This window comes from Bison bison, unplaced genomic scaffold, assembly GCF_000754665.1.
Source record: "Bison bison bison isolate TAMUID 2011002044 unplaced genomic scaffold, Bison_UMD1.0 scf7180017864324, whole genome shotgun sequence".
NCBI lineage: Eukaryota > Metazoa > Chordata > Mammalia > Artiodactyla > Bovidae > Bison > Bison bison.
Window position 1 is genome coordinate 5,427,922 of NW_011494896.1, and position 10,358 is coordinate 5,438,279.

Below are 10,358 nucleotides of genomic sequence, written 5' to 3' on the forward strand. Positions count from 1 at the left end.
TTGACCGTTGTTTTGTTGTGCCAGTTTATCTAAGCGGTGATACTGAGGCACATACGAAATCATATAAGATCAATCATAGAGTCTTTAAAAATTTTTTAATATACCTTAAAATTGATTTATTTATTAAAATTTATTTGTTATTTATTTGGCTGGGTCAGGTCATAGTGGCGGCACGCAGAATCTTTGTCGTGCTATGCAGCACACGGGGTCTCTAATTGTGGCTCTTGGGCTTAGTTGCTCCAAGGCGTGTGGAATGTTAGTTCCCTGACTAGGAATCAAACCTGCATCCCCTGTGTTGAAAGGCTGATTCTTAACCACTGAAGAAGTAGTGGTTAAGACTTCAGGGAAGTCTATGGGACTTCAGGGAAGTCCCATAGAGCTGTTTAATATTCTAGAGCTGGAAGGAATTTTAGAGATCCCTTAGCTACCCTTTCATTTAACAGATAAAGACCCAGAGATGTTAAATTTCTTACTCCAGGTCAAAGCTAATTATAATCTCAAGGTCATAAAGGACCCAAAAAGATGTATAATGCAACTACCCAGATAATAATAAAGAATAGTAATCATAGCCAACATTTATCAAAAGTTTATTGGCATGTGTAGTAATTTATTATATATTGGGTTTCCCTGTGGCTCAGACAGTAAAAAATCTGCCTGCAATACAGGTTCAGTCCCTGGATCGGGAAGATCCCCTGGAGAAGGAAATGGCAACCCACTCTAGTGTTCTTGCCTAGAGAATTCCATGGACAGAGGAGCCTGGTGGGCTACGGTCCATGGGGTTGCAAAGAGTCGGACACGACTGAGCAACTAACACACGTTGTAGTATGTATTATCCCATTTGATTCTGACAATAACTCAATGTAAGAGGTGTGGTTACCATTCCTACTTTATAGCTAAGGAAACTAAGCTTGGAGAGATTAAATAAAATTTGCCCAAAGTCACCCAGCCAAGTGGAAGAGCCTGGATTCATGTGCAGACTCAAGTGATTAACCTGTTCAGAGGTCTCTGCTCCTGCCTAAGTGTCTGCACTGTGCATCTCTGTTAGTTTATGAGCTTCTTGTGGGAAGGGACTAGGCACCATATCCCCTTCATCTGTGTTTCCCCATTCTAGGTTTGGCATGCAAAATTTCCTCAATAGATGTTTTCTCTATGAATGAATCAATGACCGTATCAATCAATCTATGCTTTAAGCAGTTAACACTTTCAGTAACCAGTGAGTGGGGACTCAGGGGCTGAACCAGACCCGCACCCAGGTCGGCTGCTGCCTAGTCCTTCTACCAGACAGATATGCTTACATGCAGGTGTGGGCCAGGAAAGCCTGCCATTCAGCAGCTGTCTTCACAGTGTCAGTGAACAATTTTGAGAATTCATGTGCACAGAATTCTCTTTGAACATAAACGTTCCCTTGAAAACATGACAGCCTGGTGTTTTTCTCTGGATCAAGTTTGTGGAACCATTGGAAGATTCTCCCTGTATGTGATCCCTTCTTCCTTTTGCACAACCATTTGAACCTAAAGTGCCAGGTTCAAACTGTAGTCTGAGACATCCTGGGGTTTGTGGGCTAGAGAACTCAGGGATTGTATAAGAAAAAGTGGGCATGGATTTGGCTTTGAGTCAGATGCTGCCTTAACAAATATTTCTGCTGCATTGAACATTTGGTTTTGATGGATGAGAACACCCAGCTCATTAAAGGTATAGTACCTTGAGACATTTTCTTTCCTCTCTTAGATAAGTTGAATGTTTTTCTCACCTGACAATAGAAGTCCTGGGAATGCTTGATTGGAGCTTTTTGAAGTCAAATAAATTTTAATAGATTTGTAGAGATTGTTCTAAAAAATTAATCGCTCCACCTAGATTACTTTTTTTATATGAGGAACAGTGCAGGCTTTGTTTGCTGTTCATTGTTAAGCAGACTTAAGGCGCAGGAAAGCCAAGGTCCTTGAATTTCAGCTCAGAAAACCATATTCTTTGAACCTAGGCCCTTGGGTTGGTTCATATAAGTCAATACACAGCGTTAATAATTGCTGCATATCACTTGGAGGAAAATTCAAATTAAATAATGGAGGCTTTCATCCAATTGTGAAAAAACGGATTTCCGCTCTATTGGTAAGAATCTTGAGGGATTTTCAGGGAGAAGAGATGTAATACAAGATACTCTCCTCATTTGTAGGCGTTGGAGAAATCCCTTAAAATAGAGAAACACATGAATATTTGTTTTCTAACACAAAATAATTCAAAGACCTGCCCATGTTTCTTGCCAAAGCTTTTTCTCTTTTCATGCTCTAGCCAGCTTGCCAGTTTTTTTTTTTTTCTGATTATATCAGGGAGAAAACCTCAGTGATTGCTTGCTACTTTTAAACATTTCTTATCTATGAATGAGTCTTTCTTTTAACTCTACCAGAGTATACCTCTGGTTTACTGTACTTTCTGTTCTGCCTCCCTTTTCAGCAACAATTGTGCTTAGTCGCTTGGTCATGTCTGACTCTTTTCGACCCTATGGACTGCAGCCCACCAGGGCTACAGTCCACTGGGTGGCAAAGAGTCAGACACAACTGAAGCGACTTAACATGCCTGCAGACACGCACACATGGACTGCAGCCCACCATGCTCCTCTGTCCTTGGGATTTTTCAGGCAAGAATACTGGAGTGGTTGCCATTTCCTTCTCCAGGGGATCTTCCTCACTCAGGGACTGAACCCGTATCTCCTGTGTCTCATGTATTGCAGGCAGATTCTTTACCTGTTGTCATTGGGGAAGCCTCAGAAACAGTAGTCATTATCAGTACAAAGGGGTGGGTGGGGGGAGGATGGAAAAAGAGGCTTGAGAAGGATCTGTTCACTGCTAGGTAGTGTGCTGGGCTCCCAGATAAATACTCAGCATCACCATGTTCTGGAGATAGGTGGGTTATTTTTCTTTCTAACTGTATATTTTGAAAAATCTCAAATGAACAGATTAGTGCAAAGAACATTAAAGAAAACTCTTAGGTTTACTATTAACATTTTGCCACATTTGCTTTCTCTATATACAGATTTATGTTTGGGGGGGCAGACACCATCATACTTGGTTTCTAAATATGTCAGTATTTATCACCTATGTGTAAGGACAACCTTCTGTGTAACCACAATACCAGTATCATGCCCTGGAAATTTACATTGATTGCATATTGTCTAATATACAGTCTATATGTAAATCTTACTTTTGATCAGTTAGCTTTCACTGCATAATTAATCCTACCAAAACTTTGTGGCTTCACACAACCCCTATTTATTAATGCTCATAATTCTGTGGGTCAGCTGAGTGCTGCTTCTAATGTGGATCCAGCTCAGCTGACCTTGACTGGCCCCCTCAACACTTGCAGTCCATGCTGGATCCACTAGGTGCTGGCTGGGTCTCTGATCCAGAGGGTCTCTCAGCTTCCAGGAGTACAGCCCAGACTTAGCCACCGCACACAGGCAGAGTCTGAGAGAGAGTGGAAGTGTGCAAAGCCTTCTGAGGCTTACTCTTGGAGCTGGCACAGCATAACTTCTGTTGCAGTCTTTTTGCCAAAGCAAGTCACAAGCTCCTTTTGAAGGGAGATGCTGCAAAGTCATTTTGCTCAAGGGCATGAGCAAGTGCAGGCATTTTTGCAAACAATCTATCATACCCCTATTGGCCAGATAACATGAATAATGTTAGTTTTATAATGTTGACGACAGTTATTATTTTCAATTCTAGGAGCTAATCAAGGACTGTACATTAAATTTAAGTATGTGTCTTTAGTCTTTCTCTGTCTCTTTTTAAGTCTCTTTTAATCTACAAGTCTCTTTCTCTTTTATTGTGTTTTATGACATTGATATTTTTAAGATAACAGGCCTGTTTTCTTAAGAATATCTCACAAGCTGAGTTTATCTAATTATTTTTCTATGATTATATTTGAGTTAGCCATTTTGGGCAAGAATTCTAAATAGCTGATGTTGTGTACTTCCCATTGCTTCACAAGAGGACACAAGTAATGTTAGTTTATCCCATTACTGGTGATGTTGAGTGTAATCACTTGGCTCAGGTAGGGTCTGCAAGATTTTACAATCCTAAAGGTGCATTTCCTATAGGTAGATTTGTATTTAGTCTGAACATCTGGTACTAAAGTTCTTCCAGTGACATCAACATATATTTATTAAATACCATATGGCAGATCTAAAAGAATGGTAAGGAATGTTACCTGTCAGAAGGAATGTATAGTTTGGGGCTGAGCTACTCTTTTAAAAACTGAACAGAGTACAGGAGTGGTAATTCTAAGTCAATGATTGGTTTATAAAAACTTTTTATTGATATATAATATACATACAGAAAAAGTGAAAGTTGCTCATTTGTATCCAACTCTTTGCAACCCCATGAACTGTAGCCTGCCAGGCTCCTCTGTGTGTGGGATTTTATAAGCAAGAATACTGGCATGGGTTGCTATTCCCTTCTCCAGGGGATCTTCCTGACCCAGGGATTGAACCTGTGTCTCCTGCATTGCAGGCAGATTCTTTACCATCTGAGCCACCAGGGAAGCCCACGTACAGAAAAGGGCATGGATAAGCATATAGCTTGATGAAGTTTTCAAAGTGAACACATCAGAGTAACAGTACCCAGATTAAAAAACTGAATATAATCATGTCTCAATAAGCCTGGTTTTTAACCATATAGAACTGATATCTAAATGATGTTTGTCTTTTTCAATACCAATTTTTGAATGGCTCAGAAAAATCAGTATCATTTTGCTATTGATTTCAAAATGGTGTTAGAGAACTTGATCACTCTGTATTCATCCAGCTTGATGAGAGTCTCTTTCATAATGTCCGTACAGCAGGCTCTCCTCCTTGACTCCTGTCCCAGAGCAGAAGGTGACTTCTCCTTTCCCAAGGGTGGCCTTTCTCTGTGCATTCTGTCCTTCCTCTTTGTCTTCCTTGGGTCTAGTCCTCTTGCTGTTTCTTACTTCCATCTCCTCCATCTACCTTTTATCTTCAGTTTCTCCTTTCCTTTGGCTCCTGCTCCTTAACCTTCTATACTTATCAGTGGTCCTTCTGATTCTCCTCATCAGGCTGCTAGTCTCTCCCTTTCCGTTTTTTTCCCCCCAATATTTGTTTATTTATTTGGCTGCTGAGGGACTTAATTGTGGCACATGGGGGGATCTTCGATCTTAGTTGCAGTACGTGGAATCTAGTTCTCTGACCAGTGATCGAAGCTGGACCCCCCTGCATTGGGAGTGGGGAGTCTTAGTCACTGGACCACCAGGGAAGTCACTTTCCCTCTCTTTTTAATCCCCAAACTTATTAAAAGATTGGGCTTCCCTGGTGTCTCAGATGGTAAAGAATCCACCTGCAATGCAGGAGACCCCAGTTTGATTCCTGGGTCAGGAAGATCCTCTGGAGGAGGAATAGGCTACCCACTCCAGTATTCTTGGGCTTCCCTGCTGGCTCAAACAACAAAGAATCCGCCTGCAAAGTGGGAGACCTGGGTTTGATCACTGGGTTGGGAAGATCCTCTGGAGGAGGGCATGGCAACCCACTCCAGTATTCTTGCCTAGAGAATCCCCATGGACAGAGAAGCCTGGTGGGCTGCAGTCCATGGGGTTTCAAAGAGTCGGACATGACTGAGTGCGTAAGCACAGAAGCACATTAAAAGATTGCCTCCCCTTCCTCTTTAGCCCATTCTTCCAAATGCCTTATGCAATTTGGTTTCTCTCCCCACAGTTCTGGTGAAGTTCATGAACACCCCAAGTTCCTAAGTCAACCTCTGTTCCCTTAGATTTCTGCTTCCTTTGGTGCTGTTACTCTTCTTTTGCCTGAGACTCCGTCTTTACTTGGCTTCCATGTATTATGTGCTTCTGCCTACTGCTCTGTCTCTTTAACAGTTTTGACTTCCCAAAGAACAACAGTAATCCTAGCTTCCTTTGGTCTGTATGAGGATATTTTTTAGAACTTTTTTTTCATGGAATATGGGTCATTATGTTGGCAGTTTATCTGAAGTTTGAAGATTGTGGTTTTAATAGCAAACTCTCAAGTGAAGTGAAGTGAAGTGAGGTTGCTCAGTTGTGTCTGACTCTTTTCGACCCCATGGACTGTAGCCTATCAGGCTCCTCTGTCTATGGGATTTTCCAGGCAAGAGTACTGGAGTGGGTTGCCATTTCCTTCTCCATTAAATTAATGTAAGTTCTCTGTAACCTTAGTTTCTTGATGCTTTGCCTGTTGTTGTTCAGTCGCTCAGGCATGTCCACCTCTTTGAGACCCCATAGACTGCAGCACACCAGGTCCTCTGTCCTTCACTCTGTCCTGGAGTTTGGTCAGATTCATGTTCATTGAGTCTATGAGGCTGTCTAACCATCTCTTCCTCTGCCACCCCTTCTCCGTCTGCTGTGCCTGGTAGGAACTCAATAAATGTTTGTTGGAATCACTTATTCATTCAATTATGCATTTGCATGTTCAACAAATATTTACTAAATTAATTGAATTATTTGTGAAATGTAACAGTAGCTTGCATGTGCTCAGTGGCTCAGTCGTGGCTGACTTTCTGACTCTATGGACTATAGCCCACCAGACTTCTCTGTCCATGGGGTTTCCCAGGCAAGAATCCTGGAGTGGGTTGCCATCTCCTTCTCCAGGGGATCTTCTTGAACCAAGGATCAAACCCTCATCTACTTCATTACAGATGGATTCTTTACTACTGAGCCATTGGGGAAGTCTGCAACAGTCGGTTACATTTTTTCAAATGATGGAAATATGATTTTCTTTGTCTTTTTCTTTCAACCTTTGTTGAAGTCTGTTTATTTACTTGGTTCACCCCCCCACCCCCCAATTTGAGTATTACTGGCTGTATGACTCTTGGATAGGTTGTACTCAGTTGCTTCAGTTGTGTCTGACTCTTTGCGGCCCCATGGACTGCAGCCCACCAGGCTCCCCTGTCCGTGGGATTCTCCAGGCAAGAATACTGGAGTGGGTTGCCATTACCTTCTCCAGAGTTGGATAGGTTACGCAATCTCTTATGTCTATTTTCTAATGTTTAATACAGGGATAATAAGTGCCTACGTTCTGGGTTGTTATAAGGATTAGATGAAAAATATGTACTTAGAATACATAGGACATGCTAGCATATAGTAATGGCTCAATAAATGTTAGTTATTGTTATTAATCTTACTATCATGTGTGAGATGCTGGACTTGGGTCTGCACAACAAACATCCTAAATCAGGCATTGTTTTTCCTATTTTTCAAAGAGAAAAACCAAGACTTACAGGATTTAAATACATTGCCTGATGTCACAGAGCTAATAAATTACAAATCTAGGATATCTGATTCTCTAGCTTCTGCCTTTTGCTTATACAGAAAGCCTTTCATCATCTTGTATGACACTTAAAAGTAAACTGGGAATCACTTTATAGTGAATGACATAAGCCAATATTGTTTTTATTTATTTTCTAGAAGGTAGAACATACCAGAGAAGCTGTGCCCTATTGGGCAAACTCCAAGTCTGAAGATCAGATTAATAAATATTTTATCTTAAAACCACAGAATTCTGAAAAGATTTTAGATTTAGAAGGATTTGCCTACCCAGTTATTGAATTCACTAACCATCTAACCAGGGGGTCATTTATTCTTTAACCCCTTCCAGTGAGAGGGAAGTCATTATATCTCTGGGCACCTCATTCCACTTTCCACACTTCTGACCACAAGACAGCCCTTCCTTACCTATAACTGAATTCTGTTCCTGAGTCTCCCATCCATTGACCCTTGTGAGATAAGGGTCTGACCATTGTGGCAGTGATGAATGGCCCAGGAAGTAATTGGAACCCCTGTTTCCTAAGTCAGCCTTTCAGATTCTAGCTATTTATTTTCCACTTTCACACCCAACACCTTCTCTTTACCAGGTTAAGTAGCTTTAAGCCTTTAATTCACAGCTTTCCCTGAACAAACACAATTGGGTCTACTTGTCTATTTTTTTTTTTTCTTCTTGATGTGATAAGAATAAAAAGCATGGCTATCTCATGAGCATTTTGCTTTTTCCTCTTATCTTTCTCATAATACATGGTACCATCATCTACCCAGTTGTTGAAGCTAGAAACCCAGGAGTTTGTTTCCTTCCACATTCACTACAGTCCATCAGCAAGTCTGTTAAGTCCTATCTCCAAATATAAAATCCATCTCTACTACCATCATCTTGGTCCAAGCTACGATTCCTAACTCTTGCCCCCTTCCCTGCTCTCTGTCCTCCACGCAGTAGCCAGAATCATCTCTTTAAAGCACAGATCAGATCACGGCACTCATTTAATTAAAACTCTTCTTTAATTTCCCAGGGACCTCCTGACAAAATCCAAACTCCCTTCTGTGCTTAACAAGGCCCTGTCTTATCTCAAATATTTGTTCATGCAGCCTTGGTCCTCGGCGTGCTTTGTTTTACAGACATGCCAAGCCTCTTCCTACAAATGGTGCTGGCCCTTCTCGTTCCTTCTGCCTACGCTCTTCTCCGAGTTTTGCAAATGCCCAGCTCCTCCTCATCTTTCAGGTCTCTGCTAAAATGCCACTTCTTCAGGGCAGCCCGCCCTGATTGCTCATCTGAGGTCCTGATCTTATCGTCTGCACCTCTCTTTCGGATCACCTCGTCTTGTCTCCTCTTGGGATGTAAGTTCTTTGGTGACTGGACCTACGTGACACATTAAGAGTCGAATCTTCTACAGGTGGCACAATAGCTGTCCAGAGAAGGGGCTCAGTACATGTCTGAGGAATAAATGCTTGGCCTCATGACTGAACGTTGAGAGTCTTATTGAAAATGCATTCGAATCTGAGCTTTGCCACTTTCTGTGTGGCTTGGGACACAGCACAGCACCTCTCTGAGCTTCAGGTGCCTTATCTGTGTGATAGCCATCTTATCTACCTCATCTACCTATTAATCTGTGAAGATTAATGAAGACAGTGACCGTGACGGTACCTGCCCCAGCGCTTGGCAGTATCAGCCATTCAGTCCTCCTCCCAGCCCAGTGCTTAGCTGTGAACATGTGAGAAAGAGCTGTATCAAGCTTCAGCCCGATTAATGGAACTGTTTGTATGGTATGCCTGTGAGTGTGTGCCCCGTCGTCTGGGTATAAGACCCCTGTGACTGCCCTCAGGTAACACTTGCCAGGCTGGGAAGACAGTTCCAGCCCTGCCCGTTGGCTGTGGTACAGAGTGATGCTTGGTCTGATAACCCAGAGACGCCAAGCCCAGGGCCTTCCCTGGGCTGCTGAACACAGACTCCCCCCAAAAACTAAATGAGCAAAGCTGACATCGTGTGGCCCATCTCTCGTCAAGATGGATTGGGATGCTTTGTCTAGACAGAAGTCTCCCTTGGGAAATCACAGTTGCTCTAAGAGAAGGCACATGGTCTCCTGTTAGGAATATAAAACAGGCCTGTGAGCTGTTGATGGGGGAAGGAGGGGGGCTGCTGTGAGGTATGTGGGCCCGTGGAACAGAGCCTGAAGAAAGGAGCTGTTGGGTTCTACAGGCACTGGTGTCACAGGTACACCGTCGAGGTGGTGGCCTTCTCCTTCATATGCGAAGTGTCAACAGAGCCCACAGTCCGTGGGAAGCAACCCTGTTAGCCTTCCCAGAGTCACGATTCTGAGGAGCGCTTGGAAGAACTGAAAGGTAATCCTTGAATGTAAATTACCTGTTGAGAAGTGGGCAGTTGTCTCTTTGCAGCTCGTTGCTCAGTGTGATGGTGTCTGTGGTTCCCCTCTGTAGGCTTTGTGTGTGTGTGTGTGTGTGTGTGTGTGTGTATTAGTCATTCAGTCATGTCCAACTCTCTGGGACCCCATGGACTGTAGCACTCCAGGTTCCTCTGTCCATGGAATTCTCCAGGCAAGACTACTGGAGTGAGTTGCCATTTCCTCCTCTAGGGGATCTTCCCAACCCAGGGATTGAACCCAGGTCTCCTGCATCGCAGGCAGATTCTTTACCATCTGAGCCACCAGGGAAGCCTGCAGGCTGTTAAGGTGAGTGTTTTATTAATACATGGAAGAGTGAGGTGGCTCCAGAAATAGACAGATTTGGGTTCAAATCCTGGCAGTGTCATGACTTTGGCCAAGTTACTTAGCATCTAGTGTTAGTTTCCTCATCAAAAATGGAGATAATAAAGACTTTTATCTGGTTGCTGTGAGGATTCGATGTTATCGTGTGTATAAAAATCTTAGCTTACTTCCAGGCACAAAGCTGATATTCAGTAAATGATCCTTTTTATTAAACAGGACAAATCAGGATGTTGAGTTTATTTCTGATGAACCTCACCCATATTGATCTTTGAGTCTTAGTTCCCCCACTTGCCAGCTGTGTGCCTTGCACAAGCTATCTAACCTCTCCCAGTCAGTATT

At 42.7% G+C, this 10,358-nt stretch overlaps 1 protein-coding gene and 1 pseudogene across 1 annotated transcript in view; one reads left to right on the forward strand and one right to left on the reverse strand.

Annotated features, from left to right (window-relative positions):
- The window catches only part of RAB30 (RAB30, member RAS oncogene family), a 95,276-nt gene that overhangs the window by 25,221 nt on the left and 59,697 nt on the right, over positions 1–10,358 (forward strand). The window lies entirely within an intron of this gene.
- Positions 8,468–10,358, reverse strand: part of LOC104998186 — a 21,391-nt pseudogene continuing 19,500 nt past the window's right edge.